A 15019-nucleotide genomic window follows, 5' to 3' on the forward strand; every position below is an offset into this window, starting at 1 on the left:
TCCCCTCCTCTGAATCAGGAAGGAGGAGAAGGAATTTATATGCCCATTGTGCAGATGAGGAGACTGAGTCATACAGAGGCAAAAAAGACTGGAAGGGACAGTAGCAGGGCAGAATGGAGAGAGTCTTGGCTTTGGAGCCAGAAGACCTGGGTTGCCAGCATGCCAGTTCAGCATCTCACTCCCTGTGTGGTTGGGGTCAGACTTTGGGGCCTTACTGAGCAAGCCCACTGCCGTTGTAATAAAAAGATGAACATGGCAGCCCACACCACCCCAAGGCTGAGTTCAATTCTGATGCTGGGATCGCAGCCCCGTGGGGACAGCACTGGGTCCTGGGAGGAAGGGCTGGCAAAGGGGATGAGGTGGCCCTGCCTAAGCCCCAGTTTAGGGAATGAAAGCAGAGAGTCAGAAAGGAGATGAACAGGAGGCTCTGAACAAGTGCAGAGGGGATGAAGGATGTGCTGGAGAGTCTGGGGAGGGGAGGCAAGGGCTAAGGCGTCAGCCACTCTGAGTTATCTGCACTTTCTCCCAGGTCCTAGTGATTAATAACAAGAGTGGAAAACATGAAAGCTATTTGCTACCCTCTCATGGTGTGCCAGGCTCTGTGCCAAGCACTTGACAGACTCAATTACCCATCCTGGGAGACAGGTAGTGATTTTACCCCATTTGAGAGATGAGGAAAAGAATGCTCAGAGATAAAATAACTTGTCTGAGGTCCCCAGTGGGCAAGGGGCAAAATCAAGATCCCACCCAGGTTTCGCTGGTGTGTACCCCCACACTCTTGGTGGTATCAGGGTCTAGGGAGAGAGAGGTTGAAGGCCCCTCTGCGTCTGGGGTCAGGGCTGAGTCTGTGGCTGGGGGAGCAGAATAGGGCTGTGTACTCTCAGCCGCTCAGCAGAGTGGACAGGGCAAAGTGGGCCACTAAGGAAGGAGTGGCCCAGAAATCTATTCAGCGGCCTGAACAAACATAAGGAAGCAGTCTGGCCCAGCTGTTTCCAGCATAGCATGCTCGTGGGCTGTGCCTGTCCTGCGGTGCTGGGACAGGAGGGCAGAGAGGCAGACAGGAGCCACCAGGAGGGGAGGGTGCCATCACATCAGCTGGATGGAGGATGGCCCAGGAGGTCTCATTGGTTCCACTGGCCACGCTTAAGAAAAGAGATGAGATCTTAAGAAAAGATCTAAACTGTTACAAACACTGGGGGTTGTGGGGAATGGGGAAGAAGGGAGGAAGACTCGAGATACAAGCTTTAGAATCCACTAGATGATGGCTAATCAGATGTGGTGGACAGAGTCCATGCTTAAGGATGACTCAGCCTTCAGCTTAGATGGTAGGGAGTCTTACCATGAACCAACAGCTTAGCACACAAGTGACGGAAGGGGCTAGTGAGAGAAAGATGACAAGTAAGTGTGTGCATGCTAAGTCACTTCAGTCGCGTCCAATTCTTTGCGACCCTATGGGCAGTCTTGGGTCAGTGGGATTCTCCAGGCTAGAATACTGGAGTGGGTTGCCATGCCCTGCTCCAGGGGATCTTTTTGACCCAGGAATTGAACCCAAGTCTCCTGTGGCTCCTGCATTGCAGACATTCTTTACTGCTGAGCCAACGGGGAGAGGTGTCTGTGGACTATGAGAGTGTAGGGGAGCTTCAGGCTCAGGGTTAAAAGGAATAAGAGCTCAAACTGCAGCTGAAATCAAGCTATACTCTAACTGAGGAAAGCAGTCTGGTTGACTAGCATTTGAGCTTAGTCTGCAGCCAAGGATGAGAATACTACAGCAGAACACCCACTAGACTAAGCTGGTGATCCTGTGATCTCAAACTTGAAAAGGATCCAGGGGTCTGAGCAGACCACAAGCTGAGTTCAACAATGGTATCCCTCATTCTCAAGGTGTGCACGTTGCTGAAGGGCATTAATAGGAACTCAAAAGGGAATCAACTGACTTAATGTTCTTAAATCGTTGAGGAGTGGCCTCTTCTCTGAAACCCTCCCTAACTCCCTTTTTCCTTCTCTACAGGACCCCAGCCTATTGGCTGGTTAGTCATCACTGCCAAGCACTTTTTCACATTTATTATGTCCTTGGTTCCTCAGTGGTGTCCCCCACTTGGCGGGGCAGTTGGGAGACAGAGACCCAGCAAGACTGGGCTGGGTGGGGCTGAGCCCAGGCCTGCTTCTCCAGGTCTCTTTTAGGGCCCATCCCCTCCTTACTTGGAGCAGCATTCTGCCCTCTTCCAGAAAGCCAAGGCAGCAGCTGGTGTTGGAGTGCAGAGTGGGCACACAGGGAGAGTGGGGGCGGGAGAGGGGAGGAGACTCTGCCCAGGTGTGTTATCTGCTGTCAGGATCTTTTCATCAGCTGCTGGGGCAACAGGAGTGACCTCAGCAGTGGGTTTTTTTGGTCTTGTTGTTTGGTTGATTTTTTTTCTTTTTCCTTCTAAGAACAATTCATTTTGGTCTCACAACTGGAGTAAAAGTGGCGGGTGCTGAGAAGCCTCCCCATCCCCCTTCCCTGGCCCTAGGCAGTGACATTTGAGGAGCTGTCTCCTGGGGCCACAGAGGATGGGACTGGGGCAGTTCAAAGGGCTGGCTCCTTTCCCTACCCCCCCTCCACCCCCTCCCCCGCAACCTTCCCTCACCGTCTCCCTGGCAGGACAGGCTTGGGCAGCCTTCCATCAGAGACTGGACCCTGAGCCTCTCTTGGCAGCCTCTCAGCCTCACCGCCCTGCTGTCCATTTCTGAAGGTGGGGAGGGGCAGAGTAGGACAGTGACGGGGGGCAGGAACAGAACCCCTCCCTTCTTATCCCATCTGGCCACGGAGGGGAAACCAGGGGGAGGCTGAAATGAAACAGCACGCGTCTCTGGTCGCCCCTGTCACCACTCTACTGACCCCATGGCACCCTCCATGTGCCACTGACCATGTTGGGTCAGCTCAGGGACACTGACAAGGTAAGGGGAGGAGAGGATCCTGGGCTATGGATGAAAAGGACGGGCTTCGGCTCCCCGCAGGCTGCCTGGAGCGGGGTGGGGTGGGTGAGGGGTGGTCTGAGGGAGCTAGTCCCTGGGGCAGGGTGACTGGACAGCAAGGCAGGACAGCCTGGGCCTGGGAACTCAGAGGCCCATCCCAAAGGCCCAGGGGCAGCTGTGCCTGAATAAGACAGAGCTGAGAGCTCATGCCTGAGGCAGCAAAGGGCTGGATTCCGGGGCTGCGCCCCCAGGACCCAGCAGGACATGCTGAGGGCTCCGGGCTCAGCCCGTATCTGAACGAGGAGAGAGGGAATAAGCTTTGGGCAGCGGGGAGAAGGGGTCTCTTAGACCTGACTCCAGACGGCATTTCCTGGGAGGTAAACCAAGGTTCCTGTGCAGCAAGGAACTCGGCCAAGTGCCCAAGGCTAAAGATCAAAGAGCTGAGGGTCCTGATTTACCTGCCCCGCTAGCTTCTGGCAAGGGCCCTCCAGCACCTCTCCTTCCAGGACACACACACCAAGCTGCAGGCGGCAGTGCCGAGAAGAGAGGTCGGAGGTGGTGGTGATGTCAACCAAGGAATTAAGTAAGCAGAGAAGCTGATAACATCGCCCAGCAAGTCTCGCTGTGAGCAAGGTGACTCATCGCAGACAGAGCCCCACCATCGCGGGCTGGTGGTTGTTGTGCCCAGCCGGTGGGGCCCGGGAGGAGGAGGGGGCCTGGCTACGCTCCACTCCGTGGAGATGTCGTCTCAGAACACAGTGTCCTACGCCTCCAGAGCTCACAGCTGGCTCAGGAAACAGCCCTCCCTCCCGCTGTGTGTGATTATCTTTGTCCACCGCGTTCGGTGTGTGTTTGTGGGGTGTGTCAGGGTGATTTCCCCAACCAGGTCCCGCCGGGCACTCCAGGCACCAGAGATCACTAACAGCAGAACAGCTGCTCGCCCTGGTTGGATGACCGTCTGCGGCTATAACACCACTGGATGGCACGCTGCTAACCATGACCACGTGGCGTCCTCTCGGAGGGTACAGCCTGTCCCCCCAGCTCTACAGCTGCCTCCACTCAGCCCTGCTGAGGAGCCCAAACTGTTGGGTTCTTCCCCTCCCCAGGAGCACCATGTACTGTTGTTCAGGTTGAGAACTGTACAACTGGAGGGGGCACTGTTCGCTTTACAGTCTATGTGCTAGACCACATGGCTCTACATGGCCCCATCCCTTTGCTAAATTACTTGTTATTCCCCTGCTCCACCTAGAATGATCTATTTAGCTTGCACATGAGGATCTTGTCTTCACACCCAACTTTCCCCTGTGAGGGTAAACATCTCCCTTTACCACCCGACACCTTTCATTCATTCATTCATAGCATAAAAAATTGTCGAGCTTGTACCACCTCCTCTTCTAGGCAAAGGAACAAGACAGGCCCTCCCTGAGTCATGGAGCTCACATTCTAGGAAGAGGGAGATAATAAATAATTTGATACATAAAATTGCAAGTGACAGTGAGTGTCACAAAGAAAAATAAAGCCAGGCCAGGAGATGGAGGGTGACAGGGCTCTGCTTCTGCCAAGACTGTCCAGAAAGGCTTCTCCCTGAGAAGAGTGGAGACCTGGAGTCAGTAAAAGAAGGAACTTTCCCGGCAGAGCCCCTCCCGCCAGGCATCCAATGCCAAAAGAAAGTTCTCTTATCCTGCCTGTTCTGCCAGGAGCCTGTGGCATGGCCTGGGGCACTCACTTCCAGTGCGGGGCGTCCATTTCCTCCTTGACAAACAAGAGGCCTAGTTGCCCTGCTTCTCTGAGGGCTCCCCCAGCAGGAATCCACCCACCTGGAGGCCTGAGGAACTTCATGACAGGGCCTGAGTTGGAAGGCCAGCTTGACCACTTCCAAGCTGTGTGACCTCAGGCAGGCTACTTAGTCTCTCTGAGCCTGTTTTCTTATCTGTAAAATGCCTTCCTCAGGGTATTGTGAAGGATTAAATGAGCTAGTGGCTATGTCACCACCAGGTATACAGGAGGTGCTTATTAGACTCTAGGGCCACATCTGGGAGAGGTGAGGTGACGGGGCATTGTAAAGAGGGGCCACAAATGGTTGCCTTTCATTAAGGGAGCCCAGAGAGGGTAACGCTGCCCTAAAGACTCAAGGTTCTGCCAGCTGCTCATGTGTACAGAGAACAGCTGAGGGAGCCCCCCACCGCCCCCCAGGCCAGGACTCTGCCTCACAGACCCTGAGCCTGGGGGAGGGCTCCTTGCTGGAGTCCACTGACGTCAGCAGGTAGGAGTCGGGTGGGGTGCTGTGGTGTGGGCCCTTGAACGACAGTCACACCACGGCCCGGCTTTCAACTTCCTCTGGGGCCCAGGGTGTGCTCGGCCTGCCCTCCCTTCCTTCCTCCCTCATCAGGCTGCTGTGAGTAAGCTCCAGTCATTGTGCTCCCTCTCAGCTCCTAGGGTTCATCCCAGCACCCCCCATCCCATGAAGAGGTCTTTCCTGCATCCCTGAAAGAACCCCAGCACAGACCCGCCAGACGTGGGGTGCTGGCAGCAATAAGGGTCAGCCCTGACTGTCTGCCTCGGCTATGCATTGTTTATCCATGACCTCTCTGGATGTGAATCCCACTTGTGGGCATTTTTATCCTCATTCTTACTTGAGGAAACTGAGGCTGCAGGGTTAGATGTCCCAAGAGGAGCCTTGCAAGGCAGAGGGGACTTGGAGAGGCAGGAAGATGAGGAACAGAGGCGCAGAAGATGATGAACAGGTCTGAGGCTGGGGCAGGGGGTGTGACAGATTCCTGTCCCACAGAAGACTGCAGGCCATGGTGTGCAGGCCCCTCCTGCCACCCACCTGCTGCTTTAGGATCCCCAGGGGGGCCTGATACTCTGAGCCTCCAATAAGCTCCCAGGTGGCCTGGAAGCCTCTGGCTCAGTCTGGAAGGCCGGAGCTGGGCTGCAAGCCCCAACTGAGGCCATACCTCAGGTCCTTCCTGCAAGGAAACAATAACGGAGACAGTTAACACTTATAGACAACTTTCCCGCACAGCAGATGCTGCACTAAGCGCTTTACTTATATGAATCTACATCATTCTCACAACAGCTCTGCGAGGGAGGAAATTGGGGCACACGGAGGTTAAGTGACTCGCCTAAGGTCACACAGAGTTGGCATTCAATCTAGGCAGAGGCCATACTCACCTCCCCTTGAATTGGGGTTTCCTGGAACAGGGAAGACCTGGGATCAGGGGTGTGAGCTGGACCTGGTGGGCACCAGGGAGTCATGGCAGTGTTCTGAGCAAGAGACCAGTACGCTCCCAGGACTGGCCGTGTGCGCACAGCTGCAGACAAGCAACCTCACCGAGGCTGAATGTGGGACCCCTCTCACTGGGTTTTGTGCTTTTGACAACACAAGACAGCACAATGCTTCCTCCAAAGGAAAGGTCTGATGACAAGGTCGGCCAGCCCTGTGTTGGGCACAAGCAGTAGTGGTGGGAGCTTAGGCACCGGGAAGGGAACCTGTAGCTGCTTCCTCTGCCCCGCTCTCCTCACCCAAGGGGCCCTGTTTCAGACGAGTGCACAGTTCCTGTGCCTGGGGTCTAAGAGCAGCCAGCCTGCTGGGGCCATCTGGCTGTCCACCTGTCTGTGTGCACATGCGCGTGTGCACGCACGTGTGTATGTGTGTGTGTGTGTATAAAAATGCAAGGAGGGGGGCCTCTGCATGCGCCTGTTTGCAGGGAACCTGTCCCCCACCCCCACCTGCTACTGCAGCCGCAGAGAACAGGATGCCCCGACTCTAGTCTGCACCTCTGGGGCCCAGAAACCACAGCCACCATGTCAGTGGTGTGTGCACCAGGGCTGGGGGGAGGTGGGGCCATGGATGCAGGGTGTGGGGGTATGCCCCTTGTGTGTGCAGGGCTGGCCTGAGGGGTGTGGTTCCAGGGAAGAAGGCAGGCAAGGCAGAAGGGTGCTGTCCCTCTGGGAAGCAGGGCATGGAGTCCACCCCCTCTGACCACAGGTCCCGTGGTCCAGCAGCTGCCCTGCCCCCCAGCCCCACAGAGGACTAACCTTGTCTCCCACAGGTGCCCTTCTCTGAGTCACAGGCCCAACAACAATGGTGCAAATGTCTGTGGAGCAGCTATAATGCCTAACACAGGTCCCAGCACTCAGGAAACATCGTGAGCAAAGCCAAGATCCCCACCCTCATGGGGCCAACGTGCTTGCTCAGGAGACTCAGTAGATGGGATATATAAAATAATGTATGTAAGTAGTTGGTGGGAGCCATGGGGAAAAAGAGGAGATGAAGAATGCCAGGTAGGTAAGAGGGGGTGTGTGTGTGAGGGGGTCTGTATACCGGGCTGTGTATGTGAAGAAGGGTGTTCTGAGGGCATTTGTATGTGTCCATATGCACACAGGTCACAGAATTATTGATAAGCTGGATGGTCTGTGTAGGCCCCACTGAGAAGCTGACATTTAACAAAAGCTTGGAAAGAGAAAAAAAAAAGCGTGGGGAGGAGGAAGCCAAGTAGGGTTGGGAGGAAACACTCCAGACCGAGGAAACAGTCAGAACAAAGGCCCTGGGGCAGAAGCGTGTCTGGTCAGGACTGAGGGAAGGACAAGCTGGCCTGAGCGTGGACTGACGTGGCTCCACTCCTCCTGGCATCTGCTCACCTTGCTCAAAGTGACAGCCTGATTGTCCATGGGTTAAAGAAAAAGAACCCTGTGGTACCTACAGAAAAGGCCAAGGGCTCTCTAAGGAACCAATGTCTTGGGAAGTAGGGGACAGAGAGGAAAAGGGGATTTAGACTAGAAAGAACCTACAGCTGAGCTCAGGGAGAAGGCCCTAGGCGGGAGGCTTATAGAGTGGGGAGAAGTCTCAGGGGTTCCAGGACCCCCATAACTCTGCCCTGGGAGCTCACTCAGAGAGTGCAGTGTGGGGTTACATCCTGCTCCTGGGGCGGGGACTGGGGTCAGCTGGCCATCCACAGGGAAAAAGGAGCCTGAAACCACCCATCTGCCTCCTGGGGCTGCCAGACCCTTCCGAGGTCAGTGCCCCTCTCCCATTCAAGCACCCCACTGGGAGGAGGAGGGAGGGGCAGTTGGTCTCAGGAGACGGAGGCTGATGGTTGACCAGGGGACGGGGATGTGCATGTAGCCCCTCCTGCCTGAAGTTTGTAAGAACTGACATTCTAGAAGACAGATCCCCTCTAAATCAGGCAGACCACCACTAAAGAAAGCAGGGCTAGCCAAGGTGTGATGCTGACAGATGGGGCAGTGGGAGGTCAGGAACTAGCATAAAGGGAGGAGGCTTGACCTGGACCTTTTAGGATGACAGCAAGTCTGAATGGGTGGGAGAGGAGAGAGGACACGTCTGTACCTTCACACACACACACTCAGTCCCTGAAGGACCCACTCCCCAAGATGCAGAGGTTCTCACCTCCAGAGATATCCACAGACTCCTCACACACAGCCAAAGTAACACTCAGACACACACTCATTTAAGGCAGGCCAGCAGGACCACAGTGACACACTCTCGTCGACAGAGATCGGGCCCCCTGGACACCAGAAGCATGTAGGCCCTTGGAAACGGGCCTGGGAGAAGATGTGTCTGCAAAGTGGAAGGAGAAAGGAGGATGGAAAGTGGTGGGGGGACTGGTGGAGATGGGGTGATAGATATGAAGACAGAGAAAGGTGCGTCATAGCCACACCCACACGCAGATGGCACCCCTGCCCACATCCTAGTCACCCTTTCTGCTTGCGAGAGACACCACTCAGCCGCTATGTGACATTGTGAAGTCACTCGGCCTCGCCAAGGCTTGATTTTTCTCTTCTGTGAAACAAGAGTGCACTGACACCTGCTTTCCATGCCAAGTTAGTCAACTGTGAGCCGATGGGTAAACCCTACCTATTCTACCTCCAAGAACCTGTTCTTAGTCTGACCACTTCTCCCACGTCCAGGAGATCACCTTAACCAGGCCACCATCCACGGGCCTCCCTGCCTCCCTGGCAGCCCCTCACCCTCCCCTCCAAACCAACCAGAATGCTTTTCATCTCATCCACAGTAAAAGGCAAAGTCCTTACAGTGACCCATGCAGACCTGCTCTTCCCTCTCTTCCATTTCACTCTCAACTCCAGCCACGCTGGGCCTTGGCTATTCTGCACACACCCAGAAATCCCCTCTTAGAGCCTTTTCACTAGTGGTTCCCTCTGCCTGGAGTATCCTCAGGACTCCGCCTTCAAGGTTTACTCAAATGACATTCTCTCACTGAGGCCTTCCTAACCACACCAGCTAACACTGCAGCCCCCAGCTCAGTGCTCTCTATAGCCCTACCCTGCTTTTTTGTTCTTAGCATCTCTCCCCACTAAACCTACCACTTATTTGATTATACCTTTTGTCTGTTTACAGTATAGGGACATCTTTCTGTTTTATTCTCTGCTTTGATGCCCACTCCTAGAGCAGTACTTGGGTCATAGGACTCAATATTAAATGAGTGAATGAATGAGTGAGAGAGCAAGTATCTATAAAGCAAGATTAAACAACAGGAGGGATGGACCCTGAGTGAGCTGAGTGAGGCATCACTGTGTTCCAGGACTTGCGACCACAATACATATTCCTTTATGTATTGTATGTACATGTATTGTATGCACATGTATTGTATGTTCCTGTATGTACATATTCCTTTATGTATTCCTTATGTTACATTCCTTTATGTAACAACCCTGGGAAGTAAATAGAATTATTCCCATTTTACAAATGAGAAGACTGGGAATCAGAAAGGTGATGACCTATGACCTCAACGATGGTCACCAATAATCCCTCCCATCTCAGCATTGAACACGGCTCCTCGCTTCAAGACTTGGAGTCTGTTTCCCCTCCTCTCTGACTCCAGGTTGGTCTTGTGACTTGTTTCGACCAGCAGAACCAGCAAAAGTGATGCTGTGTCAGTTTTGGTCAAGGTCTTAAGAGAACTGGCCCCTTGGCCAGTTACATAATTTGCAGGGTTCAAAGTAGGTGAAAGTGTGGGTCCCCTTGTTCAAAAAGCAAGACAAAAACATCCTTATTGGTACTAAAATATAAAGCTCTCCTTCCATAGTTTCTTATCATTTTTTGCTACTTAATGCTGTTCTAAGAAAAAATTTAAATATTAGCATGAATTTTACTGTTCAACTTTATATTTTTCAATGCCAGTTTTAAATGCAAATATGAGAGCATCTAACTCCCGTGTGGAACCACCAAAATGATGCAGTTCCTATTTCATAGCTCAAATATGCATATGTATTTCATTCTTACCAGAACAGTGGAAACACTGCACAAAATACTGCACAAAACTAAGTTTTATTTCTCCTTTTTTCTGATTTCGCTTTTACTTGCGTTTATTTTATGCTGAATTTATTCCCAGGCCATATGTTTTGTTTCTTCTGTTTCTTCCGTTTCTTCTGGGATAGATTATTCTTCTGTTCCACCTCTTCCTCTGTTTTAGGAACAGTCTACTCATTTGCAATAACAGTCATCTCTATGTGAGCTCATGGGTGAGTTTGTGTGGGGGTTCATCAGACCAGGAGCTCTGCAAGTTTGGTTGTGCATCTTGGGGACTTTGTTTACCTAGATATGCTCAATGATCCAAGAATCTACATCTAAACCCTTCAGTACTTACTGCACAGTACTCTCTCCATTTTCAAACAGGGGCAGCAAAAATTCAGCACTCTCTTTGGGCCACTGTATCCAGGCCTGCTGTTTGGCTGGAACAGACCTATAGCTTACTGTTGTGATGACTGGGTGGCACACACTGCTTCTAGGAAGTGACATCCTTCAGATCCTCGATGGCCTGGGCAGTTTCATGGATGTTCGTAAAGTGAGCAAGAAGATTTGAACCTCTTCATTTGCATGACCTTGTGGGGTTTTCTGGATCAAGTGAACAACAAACCATTTTCTGAGATGACTTCAGGCCACTTGTGGGAAGAGCTTCTCTTCTTAATATGCACACATCCTGCAATGCTCTCTGATTTCAGCATGCTGATGAGGAAGGAAGGACAAGGGGAAAAGGAATGATCTATGCGGGTTAAGGAAGCAAGGAGCCAGGTGGTCACACAGATTACACTGATTCCTTTGCTTACATGCATGCTCCATCATCCCATCGGACTCCCCTTGCCAAATGCAAATCGTGGAGAATATGTGAGCTGTCCCACCAAGTCCTGCCCAAACTCCAGACCCATGAACAAATAGACACTTGCTGTTTCTGAGCCACTGAGGTTTGTGGTGGCTTGTTACACAGCAGTTGATGACTGATACAATGGCTGAAATCACAGTTAACATGAGATCAGGCTGTGGTTGAACCCACATTGCCCTGCTTCTCAAGTCCACATTCTTCTCTGCCCTACCAGCACGTCCTTCAAATATTTCATAGTGTTACTCCTACTCTCCTTGGAGAACTGAGGGTTGAGCTAGAGGGGGTGTAAATTACTTAGTTGCAACAAATCAAAATTATTATTAGAGCTTGGAAGTGGCCACATCTGGACTCAAGGGTCTAGTGGGCAGGTCAGGGCTGAGAACAGGCCCTGCCTCTGTCCAGGGTGACCCTGGACCCAGCGGGGTGCTTAGACATCTGTTTTCCATCCTGACTCAGTAAATAAAGCTGCTTTCCTCTGCTGACCCTACAGGAAATGGGAGTCAGAAGTTCAGCTGGCCAGGAGTGGACGTCTCTGATAGGAGGCCTCCCATACGCCCAGACAAGATGCAGCGTGCAGGGCCTCAGGCTGCCACACTCTTTCCCCTCTGCACCAGCAGGGAAAGGAGTTCTTGGGGGCCTCACTTGGTCAAAGAATCAGGTTTTCCTCATTTAACCAAAGCTGTTGTCCCAGCTGTCAGCTATTAGTATATCAAATTAGTCTGTTGGGTGTTTTATTCGCTTGATCCCATGGCTCATCCATCAGTAAAGATATTTTCAGTGGCCAGAAACAGAACTTCTATTCCATTAGCTTAGAAAATAACAAATGTGTATTCTCTCATTGAACAAGAAGTCCAGAGGAACAGTAACTTCAGAAGAGGTTAATCCTGCAACTCAACATCATCATTGATCCAGATAATTTCTTTTCCTTCCCCTCTACCATTCTCAGTAAGTTGCTTTGTCCTTGGCTAGCTTGCCTCATAGTCACAAGATGATTGCTCCCACCCAAGACATCACATTTGAAAAGACCCTGATGCTGGGAAAGATTGAAGGCGGGAGGAGAAGGGGACGACAGAGGATGAGATGGTTGGATGGCATCACTGGACATGAGTTTGAGTAAACTCCAGGAGTTGGTGATGGAGAGGAGGCCTGGTGTGCTGCAGTCCATGGGGCTGCAAAGAGTCAGACACGACTGAGTGACTGAACTGAACTGAAGACATTACTTTGTCCTTCAATGTCCATGGCAGCAAAACAAAACCCCAGGAAACATTTCATTCTTGTGTCCCTTTTTTTGCAGGGAGGGCCATATCATGCTACTTGTGGAATCTTAGTTCCCTGACCAGGGATTGAACACAGGCTGCTGCAGTGGAAGCAGAGTCCTAACCACAGGGACTTCCCTGTGTGCCATTATAAAATCAAGGAAAATTTTTCTCTGAAGGCCCCAGAAGGCTGTTCTTCCTGCTCATTGGTCAGAAGGGAGTCACATTCCATGCCTGAATCTATCCCAAACAAAGGAGAAAATTCCACTATTAATGCCATAGTACTAACCTGAGCACAGAAGGAGAAGCATAGGCACCAAAAACCAACCTAGGCTCAGTGGGTCCTGGTGGGGGGGGAATGGGAGGGGTAGGTAACCAATTGTGTGTGTTGCAGCTCATTTGATTGGGCCCTGCTTTCTTATACGTAGGGGAAGAGGAGGAAAGAACTGGTATTTAAAAAGTGAGCCAGGCACCCAGATCCTATTAGTCAACTATATTGCTTCAAGTACTTAACGGGAGTGCATTTTACCTAAAGTACTCATTGGAAGTATATAAAAACTCAGGGACTGAGGCAGAGACTGTGTTCCCTCATCTGAGCATTTGTTGAGGTTCTTAAGATCTTCAGTGTAGAAAGGTTTGAATTTGGACCCAGTCCCTTTCTACTTTTCTGATCTTATATAAGTTGTGTCATGTCTCTGTATCACTCTTCTTGATGTATAAGATACAGATAACAATACTCATTCCTCAGACTGCTTTATTAACCAAGACACTGCCTGGATATAGAAAAGGGTCAGAAAATATTGGGGGCAGGTGGAACCATGTGAGCCAGACTAATTGTCTCTTACTACAAAGTCATCCCCCCCACCCCCTGCCAACCACACATGCACACGCGTGTACAAGTGTGCGCGAGTGCATGCACACACACACGCACACACTCCTTCCTTCTGAGTTCTTCTCCCTCCTCCCAGCCTCATCCTCAAGCTCCAAGCTTTCTCCTCTCATATCCCTCCTACCCCTTACCCCCACCACTTCCTGTCTGGGCCACCCTACCTAGCACCTAGACAAGATGACCCATCCACCCTCCAGATGAGGAAACTGGATTCCTTGGTGGCCTCTACTCTACAGAATCTCTGCTTACCAACTCCCTGTGTGTCCATACTTCAGGCCTCAGCTCCTCTCTGTTCCCATAATACTCACTTCTCTGTATTTATTGGTTCTTTTGCAAGCACAGAAGGCTCACAGACTCCTCGAGCTGGCTCAGAAACCAAGGAGCACCAGACCACAGTCAGGACCCCAGCCCAAAGCACACCACAGGGTGAGAGACCAGGAAAGACAACAGCGCAACTGGCCCTGAGGCTCCACTGCCTCTGAAAATTCTTCTTGCTGCTGCTGCCGCCAAGTTTTGTCAAATACATTCCATTTCTGCTCCTTGTATGACCTGCTTAAGAGAAGAGGCCCTAGGTGGTTGCATCTGATTGGCTGAGCTGTGTCACGTGCCTGCTCTACAACCGCAAAGGAGGCTGGGAAAGTGAGGTCGGCTTTCTAGCAGAGGAGCAGGAGGGACCTGCCTCCCGGGGAGGCTCAGAAGGTAGGGAATGCTCCGAACAGATGCTGGAGAGCCACGGGAAGGATAAAGGTGTGCTCTGCTGAGTGAGAGACCATTTGCTATCCAGAAGGGCAGGGCCTGTGGCTGCCTGTCCCATCTCCCACTCCCAGCATTAGGAAAATACTCTTAAACAGGCTTCAGGAAAAGTATGGAGATCTGAGTCACCTGGAATCAGAGAACAGTGGCACTGGGGAATCACACCTTGGGAATCCCTGCAAAAGAAGTTTGAAGACTTAACATAGGATCACCCACTTTTTATCTTGCCAAGAATTTTAAAAGCAAATAAATACACCACTTCAACCCTCACCATCATTTTATAAAAGTGGGGACATCTTAAACACCACAATAGCAAACAACCAAAAAACAGGAGAGTGGAGAGTGCAATTTTAGAGTAAGCACAATCCTTAAAATTAAATATATGTTAGCTTTAAGAAAACCTCAGGGTATCAGCTGGATTTTTCTGCTTTCACTGGAAACCTGTGTAAAGGGCATTCAAAGACACAAGTGACATTGAATATAGACTGTGGACTACGTAATGGTATTTATCAATGCTGTTTCCTGATTTTGTTAACTGCAGGGGTTTTGTAAGTCTTACATGGTAAGAGACTGTCCTTGTTCTTAGGAAATACACCCTGTAGCATTTAGAGGTAAAAGGGCACCTGTCTCAACTCCATCTCAAGTAGTTTGGGAAGAAATTATACACACATACACAGAGGAAAAATAAAGCAAAAGGGACAAAGTATAAATAATCGATAAATCTGCATAAAATCTATTCCAGAGTCTTTGTACTATTCTTGCCACTTTTTTGGTAAATTTGAAATTATATCAGAATTAAAGGTTACTCCCTTACCACCCAAAAAAGGAGTGAGTTAGCAGTGATTCTCAATAAGGATGGGTTTCACTTGGTACATAACCTATTTTGGCACTGTCTGAATTTTTATGAACATACGTGATGTTTGCAATCAGAAAGAAAAAAAAAACGAAAATTATAGAAATTCAAAAGAAAAATAAAAGTCCATGATAGACTCAGTCTAGCATTTGACACTGATCTGGCCTAAGAACCC

General features: G+C 50.9%; 1 long non-coding RNA gene across 1 annotated transcript; it reads left to right on the top strand.

Annotated features, from left to right (window-relative positions):
- The first annotated feature begins 2697 nt into the window (after nucleotides 1–2697).
- On the top strand, nucleotides 2698–4950 carry LOC139038603 (uncharacterized). The gene is made up of 3 exons (XR_011491624.1): nucleotides 2698–2934; nucleotides 3459–3585; nucleotides 3839–4950. It is a non-coding gene; the product is annotated as an uncharacterized lncRNA (long non-coding RNA).
- Nucleotides 4951–15019: the final 10069 nt, after the last annotated feature.

This window comes from Odocoileus virginianus, chromosome 2 (assembly GCF_023699985.2).
Source record: "Odocoileus virginianus isolate 20LAN1187 ecotype Illinois chromosome 2, Ovbor_1.2, whole genome shotgun sequence".
Classification (NCBI taxonomy): domain Eukaryota; kingdom Metazoa; phylum Chordata; class Mammalia; order Artiodactyla; family Cervidae; genus Odocoileus; species Odocoileus virginianus.